The following is an 8763-nucleotide window of genomic DNA, read 5'->3' on the forward strand; positions in this document are numbered from 1 at the left end:
GAATCGTATACATTCTACATCAGGAAGGGCACAGCTTCAATCCTGGACCTTTGGTGAATTAACTGTGCACCAGCTGAAGCAAAGCATTAATTACCTGTACCACCTCTCCTGACGATTGTCAGAATGCCTTGCTCAAATTCTCAGGCTTTCAACCTCTGGCGCAGGTGTCTAAAGAGCCAGGCTTGGCATTGATGTACCTCATATAGAGCAAAGAATTAGCAAAGGAAGAGTTTGTTCAGTTCATTGTTTCTGTGCTAGCTGTTTCCATCCAACTGTTAATTTCTCCCCTGCTCTTTTCCTCATAACAGTAACTCCTTTCCCCTAAAGTATAAAGCCAACTTCTTTCTGAAAGTTACTGCTGAATCCACTTCCACCAACCTATTAGGAATCAGATTCCAGATTATGATAACTTGCCATACATAAAAAAAGTCTCACCATGTTGCAGGACATCCTAAAACTCGTTAAAACCAATGAAGTAGAGTCTTTAACACACAAGAGGAAACATGGTAGCCAATGTCAATAAGCAAAATATTAACCAAATAATGTGTCTTTGAGATGTTGATCAAGAGCTAAATATTAGCCAGAATACTGAAGAATTCCTCCTCACTTCTGCCAAACAATGCAAAATCATCTTTTCCATTCATTCTCAGGGGCAAATAAATCTTCAGTTTAACACCTTAGCCAAATAGCAACACCTCAGTGCAGCACTCATTCAGTGTCAGCTTAGATTTAGTGCTCTGCAGTGGGTTGTAAACCCACAAAGTCAGACCCAAGAGCGCCAGCAATTGAATAAAGGCCAACACCCACTGCTCAAGTTCAAACATGAAGGGACTCTGACATTCTGAACTGTCATCAACACCGGTAGAACTGTACCCTGACATGAATTAACAGTCGAAAGACAGACCAGATGAAACAACTCAGCAATAAAATAGAAGTATGTTAGACTCTGAGCTGTTTGGTTTAAAACTACGTCTATTTATGACAAGAACATTTAGAAATGCAGTAAACGCAGGCACTCCTTGTTCAGCATCAAAAGCTCAATTAATTCTGTGGGTGGACAATCAAACCTTAGTGTTATAGTACAGATCAATCAGTACATCATCAACTCCAGAGGAAGGTCAAAGAAACTACTCAAGTAATATGGATACCTACCTGCTATAAAGCTTACTTTAAAACTCTGACTCCCATCAATCGCAGAAACATTATATGCTGAAGCCCTTGGAATACACACGTTTGATTTTCACATTAGCTCATATCAATTGTTCGGTGGGGCTAAAAAGTCTACAGTGATAGAATTTGAATCATATTCTTACACAATAAGCTGAAGTCCATGGTTTTACTATGTACAATACTTTTAAAGATTATCTTTTGGGTTTTGAAGGCGATTAGTATAAATGTGATATCAATGAATCTGATGGCGGCTGTAACTGTACATTCCCAAAGGGTTCCAGACCAGCTCACCTCGATCTCAGATGGGTCCCACTAGTTCTCTGCTGAACATACAATACGAAATAGGATAGCACTCGAATGCGTTACCACTGGAACACTGCTCTCCTCGCCCAACATTTCAGCATTAATATTTTTCTTACTGGTCTTTAATCCAAAACAGGTTGAACCTTGGTTCCCACAACCATTTGTTTAAAAACTAAACATTACTAATTAAGCAAAGTTAACATGAACCTCGAACAGTGAGCAATCAGCATCTTGATGTTATCAGCAAATATGACGTGCAATTGGCTCGTTTCAGAATTCAATGATCATGTTGACCCAATTTATTCTATTACTCAACAAGTTGGATTTATCTATCATGATACTGATGCCAGACTTGATAGACATGTAGGTCTGACATCAATAGGCTGACCCAGTCCAAATAAACCAACAAAACCAAAGACTGAATGCACAGGAGAAGCCATTCAACTGCCACGCTCTTTGTAAGAACCATCCAATTAACCTTATGGTCATTGCCCAGCACCCAAACTTTTTTTTCCCTCATTTTGAAGAGTTTATCCAATTTCCTTTCACACACTATTAAATTGGCTTCCGCTACTTTTTCAGGCAGTACATTCTGGATCATAACTCACAGCACTAAAAGTTTCTCATTTTCGATTCAGATAATTGGCAAAACAGCCAGAAAGAAAAGGTTCCACAAGTCACAGTTGCCAGGCATAATTTGCTCCAAGGCAAAGACCGTGACGGTTAACTGCACCTTCACTTAGAAGCAGATCATTCCTTTCAGCTAATTGTCAGATTTATTGCCAGGACTATGTTAAAGTCCAACGAGAAACATTACCTGTTAAACTGAGTCATGTGGACATTTTAGGTTCTCAGTCAGACTGCAGTAAGTGCAGCACATTTCATGCAGGCTCACCCTGTGGGCTGTATAAGCCTGAGTATTTATTCACTCTCAAAATATAAATGTCACAGGCAATGCCACCATTTACTGCCCATTCTGAAATTGTCCTTGAGATGGTGACAGAAGCCATCTTTCATGGCTTGCTAGACAATTTCACTGGAAAGTTAAGACTGAAACACATTAATGTGACTCTGAAGTCAGATGTGCTGAGGACTGGCCTTTCTTTAAGGAACATTGGGGAATTAAGTGCACTTTAACAACAAATGGACAGTTTTGCAGTCATTGTTGCAAACACTAAGGTTTTATTACCAGATTTATTTAACAAACTCAATCCAACGCATAATCTGTCATATGGGATTTGAACTTGTCTCTGAATTATTAACCCTGTTCTTTAACCATTATGTTACAGCAGCCATGTCAAGCTTTCAGCTACATTTTTTCAGCATCAAAATCTTAAGTCAAAAGTTGTATAAAGTACAGCAGAGTATTATATACACACCAAGATGGACAAGGTAACCTAGATAAAAATCTCACCTTCATTAACAAACATTTCAACATGAAAATTCAACTGAATTTCAAGGAGCCTCTGGGCCTTCAGCAGTTCATTCAGGTTTTATCTGCTAGCTGGAGCTTGAAAGGGTTCCAACCTTCTCCAAATATCAGAGCACTTTAATGCCTCTTGTATGTTTGTGTGTATTTTCAAGAATAAGTCATAATAACTCGAAACTGAAATCATCTGGGTAAAAGCCATTTGGCACTGGTTCTCAAGCTATCTCGAGCTCAAATCCCACTTGCTGACCCCCACACTCTCACTCCACAATCCTCTTTCCACATCTAATGCCCTTCAAACCCAGGAACTACCCTGCCCTATCACCACAGCTGAGTATTTCCTGAAACTACATTCATATTCAACTCTTGGTGCTAAGATTCTCCACACAAAGCATCATTCTTTCTAATTGCAGCTCCCTACCATCCCCTAACTTCTCTTTGCTTCGAGCCTGTTCCATTTTATTTAACCTAAAGTGATTTCGTTAGACTCCCAGGATTCCTCGTATCTGCCTTCTGAAGCTGCTTAGTTGTCAACACTGCTGTCACCAAGACTCATCAACAATGCCAGTTTTCTGCAGGAAAATGCAGCTTAACTGACAGCAATTCACATGGCTCCTTCAACAGAACCCTTCAATCAGCAAGTATTTAGAAAGTCAAGGGCAGCAGATACATAGAAACACCATCACCCCCAAAACTCCCTTTAACCAACACAACTTGAGTCCTGACTTGGAACTACACCACCACTGCTTCACTGTCACTGTCTCAAAATCGTGACTTCACTTTCTAACATCATTGTGGGCATGCTGTAGTGGCTCAAGGTAGCTAAACACCAGCTTCAAGGGAATTAAGGATGGGCAACACATTCTGGCTCATCAGTGACACTCAAATCCCATGATGAATAAAGATGTTGGTTCAGTGTTATGTGGCCAACTGTACAACTCACAGGGTGGACTGACAGAACAGATAGTGGCCAAGACCTGCAATAAGGATGGTCAGAGAGATGTCTTACTCTATTTAACCACAACATTACATTTTAAAAGCAAGCAGGGAAAAAAGGCTAGCCACTTTAAGGCAGCAGGGTGGTCCAGTGGTTAGCACTACTGCCTCAGAGTGCCAGGGATCTGGGATCAATTCCCCCCCAACAATACCCTCTGGGTGCCCTCTCTTCCAACCCCACTCCCCTCTGGGAGCCCTCTCCCTCCCCCCCCCACCCCCAATTCCCTCTGGGTGCCCTCAATCTCTCCCCCCGTTCCCTCTGGGTTCCCTCTCGCTCTCGCACCCCCTCCCCCATTCCCTTTCTCTCCCATCCCCCCATTCCCATTGGGCAACCTCCCTCTCCCGCCCCCTCCCTCTCCCTCTCCGCACCCCCCCCCCCATTACCCTCTCGGCACCCTCCACCTCTGGGCACCCTCCCCCTCCGGGCACCTTACCTCTCCCTCTTCCCCCCCCCCCATTACCCTCTGGGCACCCTCGCCCTCCCCCTCCCTGCCATTACCCTCCGGGCACCCTCCCTCTCCCCCCATTACCCTCCGGGCACCATCCCTCTTCCCCCCCCCCCCCCCCTCCTCCCCATCCCCACACCCTCCCACTCCTTCCCCCACCGGGCACCCTCCCTCCCCCTCCCCCTCCCCCTCCAGGCACCCTTCCTCCCCCTCTGGGCACCCTCCCCCTCCCCCTACGGGCACCCTCCCTGCATCGCTCCCTCGGGGCACCCTCCCATCCCCGCTCCTTCCGGGCACCCTCTCTCTACCCCCCCCCACAACCCAATTCCCTCTGGGCACCCTCTCTCTACCCCCCCACCAACCCAATTCCCTCTGGGCACCCTCTCTACACCCCCCCCCCCCCTCAATTTCCTCTGGGCACCCTTCCCCCACCCCACCCCTCAATTCCCTCTGGGCACCCTCTCTCTACCCCCCCCCAACCCAATTCCCTCTGGGCACCCTCTCTCTACCCCCCCCCCAACCCAATTCCCTCTGGGCACCCTCTCTACATCCCCCCCCCCCCCAATTCCCTCTGGGCACCCATCCCCGCCCCCCCCCCCCCAATTCCCTCTAGGCACCCTCTTTCTCCCCCGCCCCCATTCCCTCTGGGCACCCTCTTTCTCCCCCCCAATTCCCTCTGGGCACCCTCTTTCTTCCCCCCCCCCCCCCAATTCCCTCTGGGCACTTCCCCCCAATTCCCTCTGGGCACCCTTCCCCGCCCCCCCCCACGCCCCCCCCAATTCCCTCTAGGCACCCTCTTTCTCCCCCGCCCCCAATTCCCTCTGGGCACCCTCTTTCTCCCCCCCCAATTCCCTCTGGGCACCCTCTTTCTTCCCCCCCAATTCCCTCTGGGCACCCTCTTTCTTCCCCCCCCCCCCCAATTCCCTCTGGGCACTTCCCCCCAATTCCCTCTGGGCACCCCAATTCCCTCTGGGCACCCTCTTCCCCCCCCCCCCCCCAATTCCCTCTGGGCACCCTCTTTTCCCCCCCCCCCAATTCCCTCTGGGCACCCTCTTTCCCCCCCCCCCCCAATTCCCTCTGGGCACCCTCTCTCTACCCCCCCAACAATTCCCTCTAGGCACCCTCTCTCTTACCCCCCCCCCCCAACCCAATTCCCTCTGGGCACCCTCTCTCTTACCCCCCCCCCCCAACCCAATTCCCTCTGGGCACCCTCTCTCTACCCCCCCAACAATTCCCTCTGGGCACCCTCTCTCTTACCCTCCCCCCAACCCAATTCCCTCTGGGCACCCTCTCTCTTACCCCCCCCCCCAACCCAATTCCCTCTGGGCACCCTCTTCCCCCCCCCCCCCCCCCCATTCCCTCTGGGCACCCTCTTCCCCCCCCCCCCCCCATTCCCTCTGGGCACCCTCTCCCCCCCCCCCCCCACATTCCCTCTGGGCACCCTCTCCCCCCCCCCCCCCCCCCACATTCCCTCTGGGCACCCTCTTCCCCCCCCCCCATTCCCTCTGGGCACCCTCTTCCCCCCCTCCCCCCCATTCCCTCTGGGCACCCCCCCAATTCCCTCTGGGCATCCTCTTCCCCCCCCCCCCAATTCCCTCTGGGCACCCTCTTCCCCCCCCCCCCCAATTCCCTCTGGGCACCCTCTTCCCCCCCAATTCCCTCTGGGCACCCTCTTCCCCCCCCCCATGGTGCCCCCTCCCCCCAGTCTCCTCGCACAGGGCTCGCGCTACATCTATATTCACCTCTTCCGACCGCGCACCCCCTCCCCTCACCAAAAATATTGATCACCCTGACACCCCTCTCCAAACCCCACACCCTGCAGCACCCCCGCGGGTACCTGTTGGGGCGGTACAGCGGCGGCAGTGCCTCTGGCTGCGGAGGGATCGGGCTCAGCTCCCAGCTGCTGGGCGACTCCAGCGGCTTCACCTCGGCACGGAAACAACCCTCCCCCATGCGTGGGCTCCTGGGAGCTGTAGTCCGCCACGATTCCCGCTCAGCGCACCTGCGCAGACCGGTACCGGGGAGACTACAACTCCCAGCATCCAGAGCGCGTCACGCCGCTCCACCTCCCGAACCCACCGCCCATGCGGAAGCGAAAGGTCGGTACGGGCGGGTAGGACAAGGAATAAACGTGGTAGACACTGGTCTATTTTGTGTTTCACAGAAATAACTGTGGGAATAAAATTAGAAGGGAGACATTTATATTTGATAGCAGGATGGTATTTTAGTATTAAGTTAAATTTATTGAAGGTGCACTTATAAAGAAAACCTGCGTTCAAAAACAATGGAATCTACAAAACCACAGAACTTTGCAGGAAGAGGCCATTTAACCAATTGTGTCTGTGCTGGTTTCTCTGAAGTAGCAAAGTACCTAGTGCAACTCCCTGCCTTCTCTCTTTGTCCTGCAAGACTTTCCTTTTCATTTCATAATCCAATTCTCTTTGAAAGTCTTGCTTGAAACTGCCTCCGCTACACTCTCAGGCAGTGCATTACAGGTTCTAACAGCTTGCTGTGTGAAAAACCATTCCTCATATTACTGTTGCTTGTTTTGTCAACTATTTTAAATCCATGCCCTCTACTTCTCAGTCCTTTCACCAACCCAGGTAGAAAATTAAGTAAAAGTGATGAATGACACATCTACAGTACTACAAAATGGATCTCCATGCATCAATCCAGTATTAATGATTGCTTACTTGATTTTCCTTCTAAAATTGGAACAATCTCTCTCAGATTTCTCATGAGTTTAAATCCCTCCAACAAATCTCTCAACCTTCTCGCCCAAGGACTGCAGTCCAAACATCTCCAATCTTTCTATGTGACCAAAGTTCCTCATCATTATTATTAATGTTTTCGGCACCTGCTATAATACCTTCACCATACTTGCTGAAACGTGGTGCCCCAAACTGGAAAGAACTCACACTTACAAAGCTTCCTTCACAGCCTAATGGAGTCTTAATTCACATCAGCTGTCAGTTCAATTGGTCAGGATGGAGACTGAGCATTCAGATCCCAATTCAGAAACTTGACCACAAAAGTCTAACCTGGTACTTTAGTACAATATTGAGGAAGCACTGCACTATTGGAGATGCTATTAATGATTGGACATTGAACCAATGCCATATCTGCTGTTTCTAATGGATTTAAAGTTCCATGGTATTATTTCTAACTGTTTATCCCTCAATGTACATCACAAAAACAGATAATTTACAATGCACCCAGAGGGAAAAAAAAGTCATACTTGAAAATAAATGCAATGGATTCCATTTTGAAGTATACAAGGTGAGTCAGACTGGTATGTGTCATTTGCCAGTTTTACTGGATTTTCCTGTGCACAAAATGGTTACTGGGTTTCCTAGCATATAGCAGTGACCATATGTCAAGCTATTACATCGTAAATCATTTAGGAATCCCTCTGAGCATGAAAGATGTAAAATAAAAGCAAATATTATTTACAGCTGATGAAATACTTATTTTAGTAGTCAAAGTTTAAGAAACATTTTTTCTGATGGAGCAACCATTTTGGCTACATAATAAGTAAAAAAAAATGACCATTTGCTCCTTCTCACTTGATAAATCCAAAAAGAACCGAGCTTTCTCCACTGCACAACATGGAATTCAAATACAACACAGAAATAAATCATTCAGCTGTTTGAAAGAATTATCCATTCAATTGTAGCCCTGCATGTTATACATTTACAGATATTTATCCAAATGATTCTTCAATTAGTGTGGTATTCCACTATTCCACTACTTTCTCTAGGTGTTCTATCTACGTGAAAGGTAACTTCTGATATCAGTCCAAAATTTGCTTTTTATTGATTTGATCCTGTGGATATTCAAATACTTAATTTATTATTTTTAAATTAGAACACAATTGATGCATAGTGCTTCAGTACATTTTACGTTCATGAGAGCTAACTCTTTGTATGTAGGAAATCAAACCTGGGAAAAATCTGGTTTTTATTGATTGAATCATGCTGTCTTTTACAAATGGAGCGATGAGGAGAAATGTAACAGGATTATTTCAGATGTAGGTGTCAATCAGAATCTGACAGCCTGATAAATACTTGCAGCTTCTGGGCAGTTGATGCACTAGTAATACAAATGTGATCTAGACTCTCCTGGAGCCTTTCAAGAGAGTAACCTTTTCTATTTTTCTATTACCACCCTCCCCACCCATTATATCTGCTAATCCTTCCAATGGTTTCCTTCTCAATCTTCTAGCCTAAAATCGTTACCATTTTGCAACGTACATTGCTTTAGTCATGAATACCACATAATTGCTACAACTAATGGAGTGGGAGGTTACATGAAGACCTAATGGCAGAGAACCTTTGATCTTGTCTCCAAGTATGTTTCCAGGCAACAAAGGATGTCAGTGTGTTGACTTGGTGTCAGAGTGCTGCAGGAACTTCAGAT

At 47.1% G+C, this 8763-nt stretch overlaps 1 protein-coding gene across 2 annotated transcripts in view; it reads right to left on the reverse strand.

The window, feature by feature from the left end:
* Positions 1-6287, reverse strand: part of LOC140453534 (phosphatase and actin regulator 4-like) — a 180996-nt gene extending 174709 nt beyond the window's left edge. The window contains exon 1 of one of the 2 annotated variants that reach the window (XM_072548289.1): positions 6182-6287. The gene's annotated coding sequence lies outside the window, so the exon portion shown is untranslated. The remainder of the gene's footprint in view (positions 1-6181) is intronic. The other variant, XM_072548290.1, reaches the window with a different exon arrangement.
* Between the last annotated feature and the right edge of the window lie 2476 nt (positions 6288-8763).

This window comes from Chiloscyllium punctatum, chromosome 27 (genome assembly GCF_047496795.1).
Source record: "Chiloscyllium punctatum isolate Juve2018m chromosome 27, sChiPun1.3, whole genome shotgun sequence".
NCBI classification, from domain to species: Eukaryota; Metazoa; Chordata; class Chondrichthyes; order Orectolobiformes; family Hemiscylliidae; genus Chiloscyllium; species Chiloscyllium punctatum.